This window comes from Columba livia, chromosome 7 (assembly GCF_036013475.1).
Source record: "Columba livia isolate bColLiv1 breed racing homer chromosome 7, bColLiv1.pat.W.v2, whole genome shotgun sequence".
Taxonomy (NCBI): Eukaryota; Metazoa; Chordata; class Aves; order Columbiformes; family Columbidae; genus Columba; species Columba livia.
Genome location: NC_088608.1, coordinates 35,016,175 through 35,039,782, shown reverse-complemented (window position 1 = coordinate 35,039,782; position 23,608 = coordinate 35,016,175). Strand labels below are relative to the sequence as shown.

Sequence of the window (23,608 nt, the reverse complement as noted above, 5' to 3'; positions counted from 1 at the left end):
CAGCAGAGCACTACCTGAAAATAAAGTGCTGATGTTTTAGGGAGTGCAGTTCATCATCGGGGACAGGAGGAGCTGGTCAAGCCCCTGTTTTTCTGAGCTACATCACCCGTATGTGATGCAGCACTGTGCAAGGGCTCTGACAGCCAGATTCGGGCAAGTTGAGATGTCTCGGTAGCTCATTGCAGAGGCTCATGGAGAGAAAAGAGCACGTCCTGGAGGTAGCGTGGCTCTAGCAGAGGTGACTGGCATGGAATTTTGGCTAAGCTGCTCCTGGTTCTGGTGCTCAGGGAAGCTGAGACATATAGCTGGAGACTTTGCAATCCCCTTAGATGCTTGTGTGGGCAACAGGCTCTAGTTGATGCATAGCCAGGGAATGGATGGTCTTCTCTTGCCCTTCTGGCCGGTTCTCTTTCCTGATTTGCCAGGTTTGCCTGGCCACCTTCAAATAAAACACAGGCTGTAATAAAATGATTTAATCATGTGTCAGTTGTCCCAGCCCAGGTGCAGGACCTTGCACTTGGCCATGTTGAACTTCATGAGGTTCACATGGGCACATTTCTCAAATTTCTTTAGGTCCCTCTGGATGGCATCCAATCCCTCAGGCGTGTCAACCACACCACTCAGCTTGGTGTCATCAGCACCTCAGTGGCTTACAAATTGGCTGGTTTAAAATCTGGCGGAGGTACAAACAGTGCAATGGCCAACTCTGCGGGGCTTCAGTTTTGACAGGGCCAGGCTTGGTACCCTCCAGCTGTGAGTGAGGTGGAAATCAAGTACCCATGAGGGCCACAGCATGAACTTCATGCATTGCTGACCCCTTGGGATCTGCTCATCCCCCATGCTAATGGCTGGCAAGGAGCTGTGCACAAAGCTGGACTACAACCTCCAGAAGCCTGCACAAGGTTGTCATGTCAGAGTAAGCAGCACTCACCCAAATATATGAGGTGCTAATGACTCTTGTTGGCTTTACTTGAGGGAACAGTGTTGTCTCAGCAGTAAATCAGCTTCCTCTTCATTAAAGCCACCACCTTGGGAATGTCAACTGTGAAAATAATGCCGTCTCCTCCTCCAGCTACCTGCCAGGCTCTGAACACCAGAGGGCTTTTTATAAAAGCATTAAATGTAGTATGTCCCAGAGTCCTTTGCTTTTGGAGAGGTCTGAGTATCAAGTAGACACATAATGACAGCAAGAACAAATTTCTCCTTTAGCTACTTCTTTTTTTATTATTATTTTTAGATTGGTCCCAGGTTGCCAGGTTGATTGATAAATTGCTGGTGGAGTGGAAAGAAAAAAAGAAGGAATAGCCTGCAAATTTGAGAAGGCACCAGAGGATTTGGGGAGGGAAGGGAGGAAAGGTGATCCACATTGTAAAGCCAACAAAGGGGCACTTGCCCTGTGACTGATTTTTTTTTTTGGGCCACAAGAAGGGACCAGAGGAAGCAATGGGGAAGAACCAAATGAAGACTCAAAATTTCAGCTTGAAGGCATGGAAAGAGAGTTGTCTACAGAAATGGTGGGCTGAAAGACTGGAAATTGGAAAAAAACTGCAAAGGAGACTGCAAGGAAAGAGTCACATCTTGGAAAGAATCACAGGAGCTTGCAGACTTGGCTGTAGAAAGAAAAAGGTCAGCAGGTTGCAGTGGGTATTATGGATCAATATATATTCATGTGCCCTCACTGTGGCAGACCCACACTCCCACGCAGCCAACTCAGTTGGGAAGCAGTTCTTATGAGAAAGACCAACAAGGATCCTTTCCCCAGGTCATGGCACATATTTAATCCCAAAGTCTGCAGCCAAAGTCGACAAAACTTCAGACCAATGGAAATATAATGAAGTAGGAGTGACCAATTTTTTTTCTTAATTAGGCTTTCCATCACTCTACTGATCTTTATCAAAAATTTGGTATGCTAAATTATTTTTCCTTAGAAATAACTTCACCAGACAGAGGACGACATGCTGTGCAATGATGGTTGGCTGACCTGGTGACATGAAAAGAATCAATCCAAAGGACAGAGCTGTGTGAAAGGGAGGTTTTCCTTCACCAGTGTTCTGCTGGAAGGGATCAACTGATGTTGCCTTTGCCAGCGGGGACAAGGACAGTGCCCTCCTATTATACCAGCAGTGCCCGATGGTTGTAGGAGCTCCTTGTGTCACAGGCACCTTTAATGCACCTTCTGTTAGAAAATGTGCCTGAAGGGAAACAGCCAACACATGAGCAGGTCTGTATGTCCAGACCCTTATTTCAGCATCACAGTGAGGGCTGCACTTGTTCAGGCTGGGGAGCACTGCCCTGGAAGCCCACTCCAAGCTGGGGAGAGCTGGCACCCTTCAGTCAAGGGGTCCCTGAAGCAAATGACGCTGTCTGTTTTAGTTCTTGCAAAAAAGAATGTGCCATGAATACCCCATTGTGAATCCCTGTAAAAGGCGCAGAACACCTTAAAACCTGAGTCAATAAACACACACAAGTCTTGATGGAAATGCATCCTGGTCAGACAGGTCTGGATCCCATAACTACAAAGGTGTTTTATTTCCTGGAATTCTGACATCAAAGGGTGGATTTTCAAGACAAATAGCTGCTATTTTCATTTCTCTGGAGAAATCATATGATGTGATTGACAATTAAGATCAGAAAAAGATTTGATGGGCAAAAGATCAGGAAATAAATCTCCCCACACCACCAAATCCAGGACTGTTATCAAAAGCTATTCATCCCCGCTCAGCGCTATGAGGATCACAGGAATTTGGGACCTAATTTAGGGGTATTTTTTTAGTAACACTAACAGAGGATTGAGGACATTTGGCTTAGTTTTACCTGCTACAAAGCTCCATAAATGCTAGAGTGAAGGAACAGATATCGAGCTAGATTCCCTGAAGATGGCACAGTGGAGACATGAGCTTGCGGCTTTTCCCCCTGGACATTTTAACCCTTTGGGGCCAAAAGCTTTTCCCACACAGTGAGCAAACATCACCACCTTCCTGCATACGGATTTTTCAGTGGATGGAAGAATTACAATACCAAGAAAAAAGAAAGTGTCATTTAAGACCGCGTTGGTAAGTGGTAGTGACAAACTTGCTGGGGCATGTGGTTGCTAGCTCTGATCTGCTCAGGGATGGGAGAAGAGAGGGAGGGAGAAGGGGTAATATTAGGCACAGTCATCCAAAAAAATCAGGAGGGTTAGCAGGCCTACGTTTCTACAGTTGAGCCTTGTCTCCACCTGTCTCTGACTGTTGGGGAGCTTGGGCTAGATTTGACATCGATTGACCATTTTACTCCGAAGAAAGAACCTTTTATTTCCCAAGACCATTATATTTGTGTGTCACAACCACATGGTCCAGACTTCTCTGGTAACAGGCAAAGGCATATGGTTTTATTTCTCTGGTAAGCCTAATGGCGTGCAGAAGGCAAGGTTATGAAGCTGTGCTGGTTTTCCCCCAAGGGAACCCACAGATGGTGCTGAGTCCTGAAGTATGGCACAAGCTCAACCCAAAGCTGGGTTTGGGTCCTCTGTCCTGCTTCAATCCTGTGTTTAAGGGTCTTGGAGAACCAACCTCAAAACATGGACAGAGAACTAGCAGAGGAATGCTGTGGTGGAGGAGGTGTGACTGACCGTGATGTCCCTGCTGGCTGCTCTTAGGCCTTGGCTGGGGAGCGGAAGATGATCTTCACAGTCCCAGATGGGGAGCTGAGAAGTCCTTCCTCCCTCCTGCATTGTTCTTCTCCCCAGACCAAGCATTCTCTACAGCCCAGAAATGCTGTCAGTTATACACCAGAGTAACAAGAGTAGTAGAAGTACAAGAGAGACTTGGCTTCCCTTTCTGTTTACTGTTCATGATCTGGACAGAGTTAGATAAAACTGCTTTCAGGTGGAAGACTCTGCCACCGTCAGAACAAGCAGATGACTTTTTATTTCCCTTTTTCTTTTCTTTTCTTTTTTTTTTTTTTTTTTTTTTTTAATCTGCCCAAAACCAGCATCATTATTCCCAATCATTCCAACCTGAATCCAGGAAAGCACCTTAAGCACATGCTTAATTTTTGGTATGTGAGTAATCCCGCTCCTCTTTGGCAAAGCACTTAAGCACATGCTTAATTTTAAATTTGTTCTTGAGCACAGTGAAATGTAAGCTGGTGTTTGAGTGCTCTGCTGGATGGGAGCCAGAGTGCTCAGCACCTTAGAGGGCTCAGCTCCTCAAAGCAAGATGCCATGATTCAAGAAAGCTGTTAACTTTAAGTACTTGCTTAAGTTTCAGGTGTAATGTGGTATAAAGTCTTAACCTATGAAACTGTAAGTGAGTAATGTGGACAAATGCCAGTCAGAGCTGGTAAAAGAATGAAGAAAAGTTCCCTCATTGTTTTTCACCAGTACTTCTCTTTCTTTCTTTTTGCTAGCATTTCACTTTTTTTGGAAACATTATCAGCTCTGTGAGTTTAAAGTAGCCAAAACTTATTCAAAAAACCAAAGTTGGTCAAGATCTCAAAAGTCACTTTTTTTCTACTCATTCAAATGACAATGACCTCTTTTGTAACTTTGTTATGAAGTCAACATGTACGTATGTTGCAAAAAATTGATTGTAAATGTTTTTAAAGAAGGAACGAATGTGTATGTGCATATATACATGCACACACACACACACAAAAGCTTGTCTTGGTGGTTTTCAAGCTCTGATGGTTTGTGAAGCATCAAACAAGTCTCTGGCTAAGATCTGAACATTGCCCATCTGAGCACACATGTCAGTAAAATTTTATGGGGGGGAAATTCCACATTTTAAGGAAAAAAAAAAAAAAAGACAGAGGTTTGGGTCTGGTTCTTTTTAAAAAATGGCAGCTGTTTGAAAGCTGCCTACAAGTTCAAAATGTTAGAAGCTGGTATTAGGAGCTCAAACCTGGTGTTAACAGAAATGAAGGAATGGATATCACAACCACATATGTGATATTGACACAAGAGTTGATGGGAAGTCAGAGAGAGTGCTCTTGTGTAGATGTAACAGACTTGTAAATTATGTTTAGGGTCCTCTTCGGTCTTTGGTCTGTAGAGGATAGCTGCCTGCCATCCCCACTGCATGATAAAAGGCTTTCTGCAGGCCAAGCAGTAGATCTGACACGCTAGTGAAGACAGTGATGAGGGAACAGGGTTGGTTGCTTTTGCATAATGGCCGCTTAGGCATGGAATAGAGTTTGGGCTGAACTTTAAGCAGAAATCAGAGTATTTTTTTTCTCCAAAACAAAACAAACACAATCAATTACAGTAAAACAAAACTTATGTTTTAATTAATTCTGGTCTGGTTTGGATACTTTCCCATGTCAGGCCACTTTTAAAAAGAAAAATAATACTCATGAATTAATATTAACAACAAAATGAAACGTTTGAAAATCTTCCAAGTGAAACCTTTTCATTTTTAATATGTCAAAGTGTAGCATTTTGACACCTAAGAAAATTTAAACATATATTTTTCTCCTTAAAACCCACTGTCTTGCCAAGACTTAATTCACCATGTGATTCCGCCCTCCCCTAAATGCATTTTTCGGTGGTAGTGACTGTTTTGGCAATTCTTTTCCTACAGCAGGGCCAGCGATGGAAGATCAGGGGACTTCTGGCTCCAGTTGTCCCAGAGATGCGACCTGTGCTAGGATGTGGCCACTCTAAGGACATCTCCTGTGAGGACATGTCTACTCACCATGTAGATGTGTGGAGCTGGTCCATAGAACCACCAGTGAACATCTGCCAAACCATTTGTTCATTCAGGTCTGGATGTCCAGCTCGAACCCTTCTGAATACCCAAGGAGTATTTCGTATATATGTTTGCTCTTAGCCCCTCTTTTTGTAGGAACCAGTTAAAGGGTTAATACGTCTGCAGAACTGCCAAGGGAAATGGGAGAGCCAGCAAGCCCAGGTCTTCGCTGGTGTCTGTCATTGCAGGGTCTGTCTTTCAAAGCCTATATAAATAAACTTCCTAGTAAACTCAGCAATTTTGTCATCATAAAGGCTGGCAGCCTTTCCTGGCAATAAAATAAACTCTAATCATTTCTTCAAATAAAACACAAATAGCAGCAATACATTCACAGGAGGTTCTGGCCGATTTTGCTTCTCTTCCCCACCCGCCCCAACCTCCAGCCACCCCACCATGTGCGTGCCATGCCAGCCAGTGATGGATGGAGAAACGCAAGGGCACTCTGCTGCTAAATGCCTAAAAGGAAACAGACCCGATGTCTGCAACGTAAATCAGGAATGGGCAAGGAGCTCAAACGAAATAAGAAACCGCTCTGATCCTCCTGTCATGTGGCTTAACCAGATCAAAAATACTCCTGCCCCCTCCACAGATCTTGAGGATGCTTTCCTTCCCTTTCTCATGCACACCTATTTCCTTACCAGCTCTCTTTTGCTACAAAAAAATAAGCTCTGGTAATCTCTGGAGAAGCCTGCTCTTGCCATTTGCTCTCCATGGTGTGGCTGATTGAAAACTATGCTTCGCAAAGAATATGTTCAAGGGACAACCACTGCTCCAACAAAAGGAAAACCTTGAGTCAAAAATACACGTGTGTCAGTGATGTTGCATCCCTTTTCCTGTAGAAAACCAACCAGAAACCAGACAAACGTGAGCAGAAAGGATTGCAAAAGTGGAAAAGAAAGAAAAAAAAGCACGAGTCCTTCCTGCCCCTTGTGCACCTGAACACACTTCTCTTTTGAGGCTTGTTCTGCAAGATGTATTGGAGAGCAGAAAAGGGAGATGGAAATGGAAAAAGACATGGAACTATAATTTTTCTTATAACATTTTATCTGGTGTGTTTGTTTGGAGATTAGGAAAAACAATGATGGGTTTATGTGCAGACCCATGGACGCAAGAAATTCACATCCCGTGCTTGCACAAATTCACTCTGTCCCCAGGAATGTGCCTGATCCCTGTTGAATAACCTGTCCTTCTGCTTGTTGAATATTTAGCTGGCGAGCAGCTCCCAGCTCAGCCCCACCACACATTTGTGCAATATCTCCCTGGAATCCCAGCTCAACTGCATCTACACTGCAGCACATATAGCAGCTACGACTGCTATTAAACTGCAACAAGACCCAAATGTGCTCAATAGGCACCACGGCGGGGGGTGCGCGGTGATGCCGAGGGCGCATCCAGAGCACTGTTGCTTTCTGCATCCATTTCAAACACAAGCACAATATGGTCCGATTTCAGTCATCTGTAAAATAGAGCTGCTGGCTCTTGTCCTAGTGTGGCGTCAGCCTCTCCAGATGATGAAAGTGTGTCACTTGGGGCAGGTCTCCAGCACAGTCCATCTCCCCCTGCCTTAGATCTAAGGCAACAGAACTTCTGCCAAGCATTTTGTGTCCGGTGGAGGGGTTTTTTGCAATGAAAATACCCAGTTCTGGAAAGTTCAGAGCGTTTTGAAAAAGTTTCACTGAGCAGCTTGGCTGAGAAATGTTCGTTAAAAATCTGAGGACATGGGTTTCTTCCAATATATATTCTGAAATAAAACATCGTGGCTTTTCCACGCAAAACTACCTTTGCTTTTTTAATATCCTTATTTTGTTTTGCTTCAGTTTTTGAATGCAATTTTCACTTGCTCAAAACTTCAAGGCAGTGTTTCTCTCTTAACCTTAAGCAAAATAGTTCACTCTACCTGAAACTGGTATCATTTTGGTTTGGTTTGATGAACTAAAAAAAAAAAAAAAAAGAAGTCAATGTGATATGACTTGAATTCATGGCTTTTTTGATTGCTAATGAATCAGGAACCATCCATTTGGACAGCTGGCTTCTACTAATCCGCTCTTAGCAACTTGCAATGCATGGAAGAATAGATTAGAACATCTGCTGAGCACTTTTGTTTCTTCAGAAAAAATGGAGTGGCTTCCCAGGGAAAGTTTCTGACCTGGACAAAGCTTAGACAACTGAGAGGAGTGACTAGTTTGTCTTAAACTCACTGAAATCTGCACCTTACAGAAAAATGTGTCCTCTTGTAACACTGTTTATATGGTTATTCATACTATCAGCTTGGGTGTTTGGGTTTTTTTAATATATTCTAGTATATTCCCAGCTCTTCTCCCAGACAGCCATTTCCACTTCCTGGCTCATATTGCATGAACATTTTTTATAATACTTCTTTCATCTGATTTAAAAAATGCTTTGATCAAAATCTTCCTTCTGAAACTGAATGTGGTTTGAATCATCAAGCTGTGGCTATTGCTAATAAAAGGAAAGAACTGACTTTTAAAGACTTGGTTGGTGTTTGTGTGATCCAAAAAGAAATCACTGGGAATATACCTGCAAGTAACAGAGGCCTCATAGTGCTTATTTTGTGTGAATTGTTTTTCCAGGCTACTTTTTTTTTCCCCTGCTGTTGTTAGAATTTTTATGGTGTCATCCAAGCAGCTTTGTTGTTTGTTTTTTGTTGGGTTGTTTTGGTTTGGTTTGGGTTTTTTAATACAACTTCGTTTGACTTCTTTGGCTTTTACTCTGGGGATATGAAACAAAGATTTTTTGCTCCAAATCTCTTTGCAGAAAAATCTGTTCCATGGACATTTTGAAGCAGCTCCAGAGGGGTAAACACATGGTGATACTTGCTAATGAGCATTTTCACCTTTCAGCCTATAGATTTTCTTCTTCTCCCCCTGCACAACGTACGTGGCAAGCATCAGCACACCACTTCTCATCCACCCTTCGGTGGTGGGACCATCCCAAGATGGTTTCATTCCCATAGGAAAGAGCAAGCCAAGGAAAGTCCACGTGCAATGTGAATCCTACTACAACTAAAACAACTGGCTGCCCCTCTCTGACATGCTCAACCCCCGCATGCATCAACACCAGGGCTGGAAACTGAGAACCAGAGTCCTACAAGGCTGAGGGCAATCTGCTTTGTGTTTTCTCATGCAGTGGAAGTGCACGGGCATCTGCTCTTCATTAAAAGCAACTGTTTTGGCTAGATACAGGTAGTGTGTTTTCATTCGGTAGCTCTCACATTAAAATCTTATCTTACCATTTACTAATTTTAGGGAGAATATGTCGGATCTTTACTTGCAGATGATGTCCTGTGCTGAAGAACCCATCAAATCTGTAACCAGGTTGCTGAGAGCTCCCCTGTGTCCAGGTATCTCACCTGCAGCCTTCTCATGTCAGAAATGCTTCTGACCTAAGACACTGTAGACTATTCTCTTAACCATCTCCAAATATACAATTTGGTTCCCGATCTCAGGTTGTGCCCATCTCTTTTCTGTGCTTTTCTGGTGTCTTTTTTTTTCCCCAGAGGCACCACTGTCCATTCATTACACTCCCATCTTAGACCTGGGCAAAGTAACATCTCTGGAACTAGCCATGAGGAATAAACTATTATTGTATGCCTTTTTTCCATCTTAAGCCACCATCTATTACATCTAATTCTGCAGCCTTCCAACCATTTGGTTCTGCCCTTGAACAATACTGCAATTAACTAAGTGTGGGAATGACAATGTGGCTCATTTGAGGTTTTGTTTCCACTCATATGAGAGTTAATCTCCCCTGTGAGTTTGCACATTTCTTTTCCTGATGAATTGTTTATTTTTTTTTATTCTGAATGATTTCTAAGAATAGCAGTTTGGGTTCCATAAAAATTTACTCTTGTGCTTTGATTCATTGCACTTAAAGACGCTGTTGTCATTCTCCCAAGTGTTGGCATGCAGTATTTGACAATCTTCAATGGAGAAAAATCCTAGAATATAAGAAAAAGACCTTGTTCTTCTCTTCTCTTCTCTTCTCTTCTCTTCTCTTCTCTTCTCTTCTCTTCTCTTCTCTTCTCTTCTCTTCTCTTCTCTTCTCTTCTCTTCTCTTCTCTTCTCTTCTCTTCTCTTCTCTTCTCTTCTCTTCTCTTCTCTTCTCTTCTCTTCTTCTCTTTCTCTTCTCTTCGCTTCTCTTCTCTTCGCTTCTCTTCGCTTCTCTTCGCTTCTCTTCGCTTCTCTCTCTTCGCTTCTCTCTCTTCGCTTCTCTTCTCTTCTTCTCCTCTCCTCTCCTCTCCTCTCCTCTCCTCTCCTCTCCTCTCCTCTCCTCTCCTCTCCTCTCCTCTCCTCTCCTCTCCTCTCCTCTCCTCTCCTCTCCTCTCCTCTCCTCTCCTCTCCTCTCCTCTCCTCTCCTCTCCTCTCCTCTCCTCTCCTCTCCTCTCCTCTCCTCTCCTCTCCTCTCCTCTCTTTCTCTCTCTTTCCTCTTTTCTCTTCTTCTCTTCCCTTATTCTCTTTTTTTCCTTTTTTTTTCTTTTCTTTTTCTTCTTTCTTTTCTCTGCAGATGCAAAGTGGATGTTTATTTTTCATTAGCGATGCCACAGGATTTCTGAAAGCATGTTCCCTTCGGTTTTCAGACTGACTTTTTTTTCTGGCATTACACTTGCCCAGGCTTTTAGCCTTTGTTCTCTGCAGATGTTATTCTAGTGGGACAGCGCTCCCATAGGAAACACAGCCATGGCCTTGATATGTCATGTGGTTTCCACAATGATATAAGTTTGTTGAACTGGGAGAAATGGCTTGGGACTAGGCAGTAGCCAGCTACTCAGCAGCAACAATGGCTGCCTTGAAGGCAAGTGTCTTCTTCTCAGTGCGTGTAATGGCATTGTGGGGTCAGAAGACAACAGGGCAGCCTGTAGAAGCCCACAGATGGGATGGCACTTGCAGTGGGTTTCCTTGAGGTCCCAGGTCCCCTCCCAAGGTGGGGAATTTCCCAGCCCTGCGGCATCACGTGAGCAGGATGCACCATGAAGCAGGAGCTCAGAGCATGAGGCCGGATGGAGCGACAAGAGCTCGGCATTGCCCCCATTGTGGTCCAGGTAGGTGCTCTGGTAGGTCTGCAACCACTCTGTGAAATTGGTCATTGACTTTGGGGGTCACCCCTGGCCCCGACGCTTGCACAGCAAATCATGGAGATGTTAAAGCAGGGGTGGCATTAGCTCTTCCCTGCCCTTTGCTGGCAGAACATCCATGTTGGCATCCCCCAGCACAACCTGCACAAACAGCAATACTATTAGGGGTTTCTAACCTGAATGCTGCAGATTTTCTCATATTTAATGTAAATCTCGAGCTTATCCTCCAGCACCAGAGACAACTTTGCCCTGAGATTTACAGTATAGCACTAGTTCTGCCCACTCGGTCATTTTAACACCTTTTCACCCTGGTACCTTTGTAGAAAATCTCCAGTTGCTTTGGCTGATACCATCTCACATTAATCACCCTAACTCCAAAGCTTGACTTATTTTATTTTATTTATATTTTTAATACAAGCTTTCGTCATCTTTCACCCCGCCGGGGTAACATCAGGTTCCTGCAAGTGCTAGAGATCTTCCTGGTGGCCTGGAGCTTCCAGCCAGCATCCACCCACATTTGTGGTGCGTTTGAACCTCTTATAAATAGATCACGCTCAGGCGGCTGTTTCATGTGCAACCATGGGACCGAGGGGAAGCGGTTCAGATCTCAGGCACAGTGTACAGGCTCTGGTGTCATCCCAGCTATCCATCAATGCTGAAACCCTTATGAAATCCAGAAGAGATTCTGACATGCGATTTGCTCAGCCCGTCATGGGGGGCTTTGGGTGGGGAGAAAATTTTTTTAGGAAAGCAAACGAGCATGCAAACTGGCAGAACTCCTGCCACAAGGAATGAATTTGCACACACACTTTGATCCCTTTATGATTTTTTTATTTGTGTTAGCCACATCCTCTTTGCTGCACCACTCAGCAAAAGATGCTTTAAATTAGATGAGGCTTGGAAAACACTCTCTTTGTGGCTCCCTTCCCCCCCAGCATTGCCTGCCCTCAAGGCTTAGTATTGGTCTGGTAGCCAGAGCCTTGCTTAACATGAAACTGGCACAAATGAAAAGGCGGATAAATAAACGTCCAGGAATCTTGTTTGTCATATTTAATCCATCACGTTTCCCAAACAGCTTGGTCAAAAAATTCTGCAGCAGTGTTTACATCATCCTGATTGAAAGCTACATCCGTGCACATAAATACCATTCCTGGATTTAGCTCCAGTTTCACATGAAGGCAGCTATCCTCCCATCGGCCCTCACCATTGCAAATAAAAAAAGCCTCTTATTTTCTTTCTTTCTTTCATTCCTGCCCAATTCAGTCTCCAGCACTTGCACACGCATTTTTTTTTCCTTTTTTTCTGAAGTCTTCGGGTGAGCATTGCCCAATTTTGTGATTTCCTGGTATACGGAATGGGTAATAAGCGAGTGGGATTCATGAGACCACGAGGAGACAGTTAATCACTGTGATAGTGGCGCAATGCAAGCACTTGGACATGCGACCTGGTAGCATTTTGCATCATGGAATTGTAGAATCATTTTGTTTGGAAAAGACCTTTAAGATCATCAAGTCCAACCGTTAACCTAACACTGTCAAGTCCACCTCTAACCCATGTCCCTAAGAACCTCATCTACATGTCTTTTAAACACCTCCAGGGATGGTGACACCTCCCTTGGCATCACAAGCCACGATTGGTACTGTACACTGCGGCTGGGAGCAGCAGCTCTGCTTCAAGGTGAGGAAAACCACCAAAAAGACATGTCAAGCCAGTGCAAATGAGAGACGTTTTTCATTTTAGTGACTGGAAGGCGCAACTAGAAGAGGGAATAAAAAGCTATTTCAACACAAGATCAAGGAGTAGGTCACTGACCGCACATCCAGGCAATCAGGGGCAAGTGATTATGGTGGTTGAAGTTTAAAAGAGACCACAGGGAGTCCAACACCTCTCCCTGCCATGGGCCACAAAACACTTCTGCAACAGCTCCTGTTATTCAACAGGTTGATCAGCTAAGCAAAAATTTTTAAACATGGTAAAGGAAACTCCAGTCTGCTTGGGATTAGATGGTACATTTTGTCTCCTCCAAAACAAAGTTTGTTTCATGGACTTCTTCTGATAAAAGAAAACCAACCCAAACTGCCTTTCTCCATTCTCACCTTCTCCCCCACAATGTTTGGTTTTTTTTTTTATCAAATTTATTCATCACACTGGACACAAATAATCCCCTGTGTATTGCATTTTTCTGTGGTAAATGATTTCACCACAAAGTGCCACACTATGTTGTCTCCAGTGGTTCTCATCCCACTCAGATACACATATTTCTATAAAATACTTTGCCCACTCAACTCCCCTCACAGAGGAGGCTCAATATTGCAATGCACTTTGAAACTGCCACATAGTTAAATAACTTCAATTTTTAAGCCTCACTCTGTTTTGGTGGTATGATTTTTAATCATGCATATTGGCAGTATAGTCCATAGGTTGGATTTTGCAAAAGGATTGGAGACAGCCTAGAAGTGACAAGCTTTGGAAAACTGGGTTCTGACTTGAATGTTCCCTTGGGTTTGGGGTGTTTTCTGAGACTTTAATCATTGAAAACCTCCAGTCCCAAAAGGAAACAGCACCTGTTTTATTCAGCCAAGCAGCACAGACATTTCCCAGGTGCCTCTTAATGTCCCTTGGAATAAAAATAATGCTGTCAGATGATGCATCAGAGATAAATCAGTATTTTGCCTGCCAGAAAATACCCACCTCTTTATTTATAAGTGCTGTTAGCATCCCTATTTCTGAAATAAGGATCTTGCGGAGGACTAAGACAGACACTGCAGTCTCAAGTAACAACAAACCATATAACTTTTTAAGAAGTTTTTAATCCCAGTAAAAAAATAAGAGACTGTAAACCCACTTTTACCCTTCCTCCTTCACCTCTTGCCTACTCAGAAGCAGGAGCTGCTTCTGGCCTCCAGATGTCAAACCCACAAGCTCTTCCCCTTCTGCTATTTTTGCCGTACGCTTTGATCTTTTGCAACGGCTGCTCAGGCAAGCGGGGGGGACATGGGGGGCTGGGGTCAGTGGATGCTGCGATGCCCCCTTCAAGCTCCCCAAAGAGTGGGCCGAGCAGAGAAGTGGGGAGTGGTGGTGGGAAGAGATGGACGGCCCAGCTGGGAGGATGCGAAAAGAGAAGGGCGGTGGGCAGGACGGGAGCTGCTGGGTGGTCATGGCTGAGTGGGGATGGATCTTGTGCGGGGTGGGAAGAAGTTTGTGCCCTATGGCATGTTGCTTTGGGCCAAGGCGGGATGCAGGACCTGATAGCAAGCTGCCATCTGGAGCTGTGGGGACAGCTGGAGGTGCAGCAGATAACACTCCTTAGTCTCCAAATCAATCTCACCTGCTTCAGGGACATTTGGTCACCCTGGGCTTTCCTTGTCCCGTACCAAGGCTTGAACACCACACCATTAAAGGCAGGAGAACATGCTATATAGAGCAGTGTAAGTACAGTGACATATCAATCACTCACTACCAACGGGGGTGCCTGACCTCCAGGCATCCCCAAAAGAGAAGGGATTCCCTTTCAAAGGCAGCTGGTCATGTCCAGAGCAGTATCTCTGCTATAATTCATTGCATGATCAATGGGCTGCATCGCCCTGTAGTGTCTTAAGCCAACTAATACTTTGAAACCCACTGTCTCTCCAATAAAAAATAAAAAAAAAATAAATCTTTTTCTTGAAATACTATACCAGGAAAATGAAATTATATTATTGATGGGACTCATTCCTGGAGCAAATAAAGCAATATTACAGCTGTAGTGTCAATGTCCAGTTCTTTCTGCTTCCTTGCCAATGTTTTATTTTTTGTGGTGGGTAATATAGGAGAGTTTTCACAGCACAGCTCAGCTTGCCTTGAGAGAATCACTCAACAACTTCAGGCTAGCAATAGTGCTCAGAGGATCACATGTCTTGATGCTTTTATTGCCAAAAAAGACAAAGGAAAAATTGGTGGGTTTAAAAGCCTATGGGGACAGGGGGGTGGAAATTGATGTTTGTGACTAGAAACAAATCGCACGTGGTCCCTGCTGAGAGTTTGTGGTGAGGAAACATTGAGGCACATTGCATGGACCAAGGTGGGCAAAGACAGAGTAACCCACACTGATAAGCCACCAAGATATAGGCAAAATACTGGTGAGTGCAAATATTGGTGCTTTAGGTGCTCTGGCTTTAAAATTGGAATCAGAAGCAAGGCTTCATTCACTATGGATGTACACAGGTCATGATCAAGTCCAGACCTCATTTGAAATGGGGGCATATGGGTGGCAGAGCATGACCCCAATGCTCTCCTGAGGAACCTATGGCTGGAGTTGACCAATATCTCCTCGTGTCACCAATAACCAGGCTCAAAAACTGGGTATTCAGGATGTCCAGAAACCCAAGCCAGAGCAGCATTTTGGCCAGGGAGCACTAAGATGATTTAGAAGGTAAAACACTTGCATTTGTGTCAAATTTCCCTTTCCTCTGCTCCCCAGCACCCACCCAGTTGCTTGTTATTCTCCAACCCTCCCTTGCTACTCCCACCCCGCTCCCAGCCACCAGCACCTCATTGCTCATTGTGGCACCAGTGGGGTGACGACAGGCAGATTTTGCATATATCAAGGGGTTGTACATCAAGTGCTCCACAGGTCAGAGCCCCCTTGTCCACCTCCATATCTCTGGAGGAGCTCTCTTTCTCCTGGGGAACAAGGGACCATGTATTGGGGATGCTGCCTCCTCTCAGGCCCCCACCACCTGATTTTCCTGGGTGTTTCATGCTAGCCAGGTAAAAAAAAAACCCTAAAAACGGTGTCAACAATGTGCAAACAGGTGTTTCCTATATATACATATGCATACATATACATATATCCCTGATGTGGCACTGAAACTACTTGCTATTTTCTGTTTAAAAGCTTCAGTTTTGCCCTGAGGCACTTGTGAAAAACAAGGCCATGATACACATTACAGACAGATAACACCACAGAAATCTCCTCTCCTGCAGCTGTAGCGACTCCTTCCCTTGTAAACATATCAAGTTGAGATCAAAATTCGCTGCCTCCAAATGAATTCCTGTGTCTCCGCTAGCTGCATATTTGTGGCTGTTTAGTATTCCCAATTTAGGCATTGGCAGAAACAAAGAACAAGTGAGTATAAGAACACATATGCTGAGAAATGCAGTGCTGAAGGGTATCCCACCCTTAATTTAAATAGAAGGACTGAAATATCTCGTGTGTGCGTATGTATATACATATGCACATATGTCATGGTGCTTAAGCAAACATCAGATCTGCAGACCACTGAGCATTTGCTTCTCCTATGTCACATTTGGAAAAGTGCTAATGCCTTATGGGAAATGTGGAAAAAAATGTAAATATTTTGTTCCAAAGCAACATAGCTCACCACTGCACTTTTCTGACTTTCTCCTCCCTTACAGCAAACAACGAGCAAATAATGCACCGAATGCTTCTGCTTTCTCCACATCTAAACTAATTCTGGCCCTTTGAACCAGCCTAACTGGGAGCAGGCTTTTTCCAGGTATGTTTTTAATGCTCTACAAATCACCAGTTCCTATGGCCTGCCATCTTCTTGGGGGGGAAACAAACAAACAAACGAACACACAAAAAAAAATAAAAACAAACAAAAAGCACATGACAACAATAAACAAACCAAAGCAAAACAAACAAACGAACAAAACCAACAACAAAAAAAACCCAAACTCAACACCAAAAACTCCTGTCCAAGTCAACTGCCAAGGAAAGAGCTACAGTTGCAAGAATTAGACTCAAATCACCCTATTTCTAGGTGGATGTAAACTCTGACCATGTAAGAGGGGTGGTTCTCCTTGCAGAAACAGCCAGTTTAGGGCTGGTGCCCATCCAGGCTGTCATTTGGAGACCCTCCAAGAACACCTGGAGGGACAGCAGGGTAGGTGACCCCACACTGCAAATGGTTCAGGAGGAGCAGGGAGATACTATGGGCCCCCATTTTCAGGGGGAAACTGATGGTCCCCCACATGGGGAAATACACGCAATGCTGGATCAGTGAGGAATTTCATAAAAAATACTAGGTCAGTGCAAAACATTTTAGCAAACCTTGCGTGGAAAATGGAGAATTTGACACCAGACTAAGGCTGCTTAGCAAACATCAGCTATAAAATATTGGATTAAACATCACTGCTCTCTGAAAGAGCTACAGGCTGTGAGATGAACCCACACACCAGCTCAACAGAGGTTATCGGTTTAACAGGTTCCTACCATGCTGAGCTTTATGGGACCCTCCTGTATTATTGGATATATTTTGGCTTGATGTGAAGAAAACGCTCCTGCCAAAAGGGTTGCTATTACCTCTGTGGCTTCTCATAAGAGGGCACCAAGCAATGGTGCTCTGCTGGGACTGAGGAATTTTCTGCTGCTCTCCTGCTGCTCTGGGGGAGCGCAGCACCACAGCTACCATGCTGAAACACTTCTGAGACAGTATCATACTCCTCAGTCATATCTTCACCTACCCATTTCACTGCATTATTAGGGTTGTTATTTACATTACACTCGTGCCGCGAGCTCTCGCTGTGCTCAGGACTGGAAAAACACAGAGATATCACTCTCTCCAAATGCTGCGGATGTAAATGGATACATCAGAGCAAGGGCAGCAGCAGGGCAGGTATTTCTATTTCTCTTTTTTCTTTCTTTTTTTTTTTTTTCTTTTTTTTGCATGGAAAACTGGCTTCAGCAAAGTGAGGGAAAGTTGCATAGGGTGGCATAGGTGGCATTTCTGAGAAGAGGATCTGGCATGTCACATAGCTGTTTTAAAGCAAAGGATGCACCATGGCCAACAGGCTGAGGTGAGGTGGGAAACGGGGGCCCAAGTCTTCGTTGTGAGGCCCAGGACCATACCAGGATATGACAGACAGATGACCAAAAAAAAAAAGGTTCGATGTAAACATTTACCTCAGACACGCTTTTTCCTAATGATTTATCTTCTCTCTAGATGGAGATGACACAATGTGGGTCCTTGCCACAGCCTTCGGATTCAGCATTGATGGGGAAAGGTGGCTTTTCTTGGATAACTGGCAATCTCTCAGGATGAGTGACCTCTGAGGGTTTTAACCCTAGAGGGTTAAAACACATGGGGGAATATGTGCTCTAAGGATTAATTTATGAACCCTAATAAAACTGCTGGGAGAGGAAAGATAATCAGAGCAAAGTGAAAAATGTTTCAGCATTGTGATTTGTGTTCCTCCACCTTCTGTCCTAGAGGCGGGGAGACATTCTCCCTCATGTCCTGCCAAGAAAAGAAGTGGCCGTAAAGCTGCTGATGTAATTTTCAGTTCCTCCCCCTACTTTGAATCTGTAAACCTCATCCCTGCTTCCCTTTCAGAGAGTAGGAAATGGATTGGGTTAAACGAGTGTGGAAGCTGGAAAGCCTGGAATTGGAATCATTTCCCTGCTGGCCTTCCAGGGGCTCTGACGGGAAAAGCCCCCAGGCACAACCGGAGAATGAGATCTCCTGCCAGGTCTTCTTCCACTTACACCTCCTGGTGCTTCACCTCACACGGTCTGCTTTAGCACTTAGGTGGTGGGCCAGAGGCAGGGAGAATGTTGTTTTTCTTTCCTTCAGCCTTTGCAAATGGACTGACAGGGCAAACAAAATGATTGGCTCGGACTAACCCAAGAACTGAAAGGCATCACTCAGCAGGTGGAGGTGTCACCTTTCCCATTGCTCCTTCAGTTTCTCATTGCCAAAGCACCCACCTCTTGAAGGAAATGTACTCCATGAATGTCCAGCTGCTGCCCTCAACGGTTATTATCTGGGAGATGGTGGCACTTTTTGAGCACAACCCTTATGTTTGCACCTTTCAAGATTTAATATGCTTCAACATAGTGTTGGAATCCTCAGAGGAACCAAAGTACAGTTATGCTTTGAAAAACAGATGAAAGTTTCCAAGAAGCAAGTGTGAGGAGGAAGAAGGGATGACACAAGGAGGAGGGATGCACAGGGAGCTCATGTCTGAAAATGTCAAGGCATCTACAGAAATACTTGAAGGAAACTTGGTCCTGCCCTGCGGGGTTTGGATTCTGCTTATTTAAGGCATCCCCCATGTATGTAGGCACTGACTTTACCCACCCCCCCAGCCCGGGAAGACAGCCCTTTCCCCCGTTTTGCAGGACACATCATCTCCTTGGGCTGACACAAGGAACCAGCAGCAGAGGTGGGTGTAGGGCCCAGGATTCGTGAGCACCAGCTCTGCCTGTTGAGCACCAGACCAGATGAATAAGAAGGCAATTCCAACACTCTGTCAAAGCCACTTGGAGAGAGGTGATAGAGCCCCAAGGCTACCCCTAAATCTGCCATATAGCACGTCCTCCTTCCCTTAGCACTCACATATTAATATTGTTGGGAAAAAGAAAAAAAAAAAAAAAAAAAAAAGGCCTGGGCCATCCCCATAGATCCCAGAGGAAATGGTTTTATAGGACTCTGGTGGATGCAGAAAATAACTTCCACCTAACAGCAGGCGCTGGCTCAGCATTTGCTGGCCCGAGACAGATCAAACACTTCACAGCAATTCCCAGGTTATTGGTCCTCCAGCTCAGAGGTTCCCAGCCAAATCTTTATCCTCTGCCTCTAAAAGCTGGTTCCACTTTATATTCAGGAATAATATCCCTAAAATCAGGCATTTATGAATGAGCAATACTTTCCTCACTCCACAAAAGCCCGGCACCAGGCTGGAGTCCAGGACGCAGCAGCATCTCTTGCAAAGGTGCAGAGCATTTGTGTCCAGACCCCTCAGCAGCTTTGGGAGTCAGGCCCAGCCTAGCACTGCCGCCTTCCCAAACCAGCTATTGGGACACAGGCTCTCCAGCCACACTGCCTGTTTCATGGGCATCTGCACAACACGTTTTCTGTTCTCATGACCCTTCATCTCTTGTTATCCAGCGAGCTTGAACCAGCCTATGTGGCTGGGACACTTACCTGGTTCCCCAGAGCAATGGGCTTTTGAATGAACTGTGGCTTCAGAAGTGATGTCCAAGCTGGATGAGAAGAACAGATTAATCTTGGTGGCCAAAACCTTTGCAATTCAGGAAAGTCCATGTGCAGCCCAAATAAAGAAAAACAGCACACGGTAAATGGAAAACTCTCACCCAGAGAAAGCTATATTAATTGGCACCAGCTGGCACTCTGCTAATATTTTGATAAAGTCCTGTTTTCTCTCCGGAACAGAAACTTTACCAAGATTTTTTCCTCCCCCACCCCTTCCCTGCCTTTTCCTTCTATCATAGTTCTAGCATGGTGTAAAGGGGAACATACATAGCAGACATAAATGCTGGATGAAAGAAGAGGAAAATAGAGGAGGATAAGAAACCACTCAGCTTCACCAATGTATCAAATCCCAGATTACATTCCTATGCTAAGCTGTCCTGTCCTCCCTCTATCCTCATCCCCATCCCCTGCACTCACCTTGCCCTCCCGCAGCCTTCCTCGCAGTGTCAAAGGGGAGCAGAGCACACACAAAACCTGCACCCAAGGGTGAAGAACTCCCATTATAATGTCGAGCTCATTATCATATTCCACACTAAATTGTTCTTTCCAGCCAATGCCTAGAGAAGCTTTGGAGAAGTCATTGATCTTTGTTGTCCCAAAGAAATAAATCTACATCCCAGATGTGGCCATTTTGTCAAACCTGAGGGAGGGAGATTTCAGGAGTACATCAGTTTTATGCTGATTGCATGTAGCAGGAAAAAAAAAAAAAAAAAAGAAGAAAATAAAAGGAAAATAAAAAATTAGAGCCATCAACATTGGAATCAAGCCACACTTTAGCCACGCAGAATCTGTTAAAACAGCTCCTGCTGCAGACTGTCAACAAGCTGCAAGATCGGGGCTGCCCTGCACCGAGGAGAAGCAGGGGGGACCCTGGTGCAGGTGGGTCTCACACCACCAGCATGTTCTCCAGCATCTGCTCGCAGTGGTGCAGAGCGAGGTGCTGGCACAGGGCAGGACTCTCATGGGTATTTGCCTAACTCACCCCAAAAGGGAACTTGATTGCTATCTGCAAGACAAAATTCCACCCTTGCGAACACAGAAGTCTATCAGGACAACTAAAAACAGAGCATGGCCCACCTGAGGTGGCACCCAAGGGCAGAGGGTGCACAGGTGGAGGTCCCTGATGAGGCTGCTCAGGGCAGTTACAGTGCACTGGTGTCCTCCAGGCCCTGAGAGAGAAACCCTCCCAAGGTTCAGTTCCCTTGGATTATCAGCAAATCTCTCTTTCATTAATAAAGCCATTGATGTCTGGCTCTCGCAGAGTGTGTCTGAACATCTCTATGGTGCAAATCTTGGTGACAGATACCTTGCAGAGAAGGTGATGTCCAACTCCTCCACTCCTCTGGCAGATGCAAGAGCAGGGGATGGACTTTCCCCACACTAAGTCCCATTACCTCAGTCACCAAAGAAAGCTTCTGAAAGTCCACTTCTTGCATCTAGCTGCCATTTATCCATATCCCTCCCACAGAGCCAGCAGATTTGAGGGTTTTTTTAACCTCCTGTTGGATAACAAGACAGATGTCCATACTGGGTCGCATTTTTAATAGATCTAAGCTAGAAACAAATGTATTAGAGAGAATGGATGGATGAATGTCTGTGTGTATCCTGTTCCACCATGTCTGACCAAAGCAAGGAAGCATGGCTGTCTCCCATTTTATGTTTTGAGGGACCTGTTTTCTAGATGGGAAATGGAAGTACCCCAGCAAAGGAGGACATCCTTGGGGTAAGACACAACTCCTGTACAGAAGAGTAAAATATAGGTGAGAAAATATAGCTGAAAACATGCAAAATACAAGAAAAGTTGTCCTTGCTTACTGCCTCTGCCTCTGCTCAGTTTGGTGGTATAGGCTGAAGCATTTGGATGGGGAACAGGACACCCTGTCAGTGAAAGCTGAGTTAATTCTAGAGGAAGGACATGCTCTCAGATGCCTTTGAAAGCCCAAGGCACTATTTCCAAGGTGAAGATTGGCACTTAAACAGAGACCAGAACCACCTAGGGAAAAAAGAGGAAGAAAACAAACTGGTGATGAAGCGAAGCAGCGGAGGAAGGTAAGGCGAAGATCAAAGGAGAAGGGCAGGTTCAGAGAGCCACTGCGCTGCCTCTGGAGCCAAGGAGCTCACTGGTTCTGTTGGGTCTTCCTCCACTGGTCCCGGCACATGTGTGCGTCTGTTTGGACAGCTGACCATCACTGACCCTGGGTGTTCAAAGTGGTTGGTGGGCTCGGCAGCGCTGGTTGCTCGCTGCCTGGGATGCTCCTGGGGCTGGCTGGGGCAGCCCGAAGCCTGTGTGTGTGGTCAGGGCACTGCCTTCGCTCCCAGAGCAAGAGACTACAAAGAACACAGCTGAGAAACTCAAAATGCATCAGGAGGAAGCAATTTGGGAGCTGGGCAATTCAGCATTGCAGCCATTTGGGACACTAACATTAATCACTAGGGTCTATTGCACTTTTTTAAAGCAGACATTAGCAATGCGTCTGCATTTAGTGCCTGTCTGAGGAGTCTCAAATATCTCTGATACCTTCTTGTCCAAATATACCTTCTACAGCTAAAAAAGGCAACCCAGATCACCCCAGCCTACCAAAAGCAGGCGAGATGGAAGCCCTCATACCACAGGAGTGAAGGGTTTGTGACCCCATCTGCCACCTTGCAGATAGGACTGGGTGTTGCTACCTCAGTACAAACATCTGGCACTGGATGCTTGTCTTCACCCAGCCAGCCCACCACTGAGGGATGTGAGCAAGGCTCTTCCCAGCTCTGTCTCCTGTTAGCTTCCAGCTGCCTGGATTTTTTTGATCAGGAGGTGTTGTCAATATCTAAGCCACTGTTCAGAGAAAAGTGTCAGTAGGGTCCAGCCACCACCTTTTCTCCAGCTACTGTGAAAACCCCTGTCCAGTCTCCACTTTGGAACTGATGGGTCCCTATTTCAGTGGCATTCTTACGCTCTTGCTTATTTTATTGGCAGGCCATGCTGGAGGACTCCAAACATCCCTGAATACTCTTGGAGGTCAAAATTACGCTCTGATGCTCCTGAGTTTGGAAAACAGCTGAACTCATGAGGCTACAGTGTCACCCTCAGCAAGTTCCCGTCTGTAACTTCTCTCACCATTTTAATTTCCCTTAGCATATTACCCTGCCCTAAGAGCTTTATTTCACTTGTTAGGTTTGGCATCTCTTTTGTACTATTTTTGGAGAATTCCAGAACATGTTTCTGATGTTGGCCATCTTCATCTTCTTATAATTATTAATAATATTTTTCCTTCCAGTCACTGGACTCATTCCCATGTTGGCTACAACACCAATCATCGTTTAATTCAGTCTGCCTCTCTTTCAGAAGCACCTCCTCATAACACTGCACCATTGCTGCTGCAAATCCATGGAAAATAAAAGCTTGGAGAACCAGGGGGTTTCACTTACAGAAAGCACCTTGAAATAGATTCCTGTGTATGCCTTGTATCATAAATACGTTATCTCCCTCTTCCATGAAACAGAAAGTCCCCATTTCCTTGTGCCTGATTGTTCACAGGGGAGCCCCAAAACCTCAGAAGGCTTAAAATACAATATTTCTCTCTGAAAGGCTGGAATCTGCCAGCCTGCTGCAGTGGAATATCAGAGTTAGGGCAGAGGGGATATTTGGAGCTGCCCTGCCTCCCTGAGTTAGAACCAGCCAAGGATTCACCTCTGGAGCCTCAGGAACCAAGAGAAGTCCAGAGGTCCCAGCAAGGAAAGAAGAGAAGGCACATCTACTAGATCAAGGGAAGAAAGAAAGAAAAGGCTGGAAGAAGAAATAG

General features: G+C 44.9%; 1 long non-coding RNA gene across 3 annotated transcripts in view; it reads left to right on the top strand.

Moving 5' to 3' along the window:
• LOC135579886 (uncharacterized) overlaps nt 1-7,683 on the top strand; it is a 132,575-nt gene extending 124,892 nt beyond the window's left edge. For 2 of the 3 annotated variants that reach the window (XR_010473761.1, XR_010473762.1), the window contains one exon: nt 5,562-7,683. This is a non-coding gene — a long non-coding RNA (uncharacterized LOC135579886). Of the gene's footprint in view, nt 1-1,237; nt 3,054-5,561 lie in introns of all 3 variants that reach the window. The other variant, XR_010473763.1, reaches the window with a different exon arrangement.
• The last annotated feature ends 15,925 nt before the right edge of the window (nt 7,684-23,608 follow it).